The sequence below is a fragment of the Galeopterus variegatus genome, unplaced genomic scaffold (genome assembly GCF_000696425.1).
Source record: "Galeopterus variegatus unplaced genomic scaffold, G_variegatus-3.0.2 Scaffold2066, whole genome shotgun sequence".
Lineage (NCBI taxonomy): Eukaryota > Metazoa > Chordata > Mammalia > Dermoptera > Cynocephalidae > Galeopterus > Galeopterus variegatus.
Genome location: NW_007728177.1, coordinates 247,386 through 248,631, shown reverse-complemented (window position 1 = coordinate 248,631; position 1,246 = coordinate 247,386).

The window sequence follows — 1,246 nt, the reverse complement described above, 5'->3', positions numbered from 1 at the left end:
TCTGAAGGTTCTATTCTTCTTGACTGTCAGTGCCAGGGAGTTCACTGTTTTATGAGGCAGCTCAGGAACTGGGCTGTAAATGATGACTCATTGACGTAACATCAATTTCTCTTCTCACTTCTGGAATCTTGGGTAAACTATAGCTAAACAAGATTCAAGGAAGAAATAGGGCCAGTGTTATACAATTGATTCTCTCTTTCTTTGTAAAGGCTGGCAGGTGACTGGTTGAAGAGAGGGAAGGGAGGAAGGAATGTTTGGAATTCGCGTGGCCAAGCTCCAGTCGTTGGCTCCTGCGTCATCATCATAATCACTTGCATTGACACGGTGCTCCACGGTTAACAAGCATTTCCACATTCAGTAGCTCGTTAGTCCTCAGAACAACAGAAGCCAAGGTCTCTGGGGTTCAGTGACATCCCCAGTGTTACGTGGCTAAGAAGAGGAAGGGCCTAGGTTTGAACTTGCTTTTCTGACATTAAATCCTCTACCTGTTCTTTCAGCCCATGCAGGGATCACAAAGTCAAATGACTTTGGGGCAAGGTGGATAATACAAATGAGAGCAGATGCTTGGAGTAGAATTATTAGGGAATAGTAAGGACTGTAGAGAACTGGCGGGCATGCCTTGCCTAAAGCCATTAAAATGCAAATGTTTAAAAAGCAATGGGAAGGCCGGCCCGTGGCTCACTCTGTAGAGTGCGGTGTTGATAACACCAAGGCCACGGGTTCGGATCCTATATAGGGATGGCCGGTTTGCTCACTGGCTGAGCGTGGTGCTGACAACACCAAGCCAAGGGTTGAGATCCCCTTACCGGTCATCTTTTAAAAATAAAAAAATAAAAAAATAATAAAAAGCAATGGGAAAAAATTCCATTTATTTTATCACCTACTCAGACCTCAGTCTTAAATCTACTTTTTTGGTGGAAGAGGGAGCGCATTTGCATGGTGTAACCTTCACCACTGAGGAGCATTTACTTGGTGGCATGGGCAAGTGCTACCTTGATTGTGGTAAGTCTGTAGTATAGATGAGGCAGTACAGTACATTAAAGATTAAGTAAACAATTCTGTTGCTTTTAGAATAGAACACAGCGTTTAGAATAGTGTTATAGACCCAGGCACATACACATCCTACCCATCATTTCTGCTCCCCTAGAGTTTTCAAGGGATGGTGTTCATAGTGACACTATGTTAATGGTGTGCAAGCTCGGGATACCCTATTCACAAACCTGCTCAGAGGTACTCCTCCTCCTCC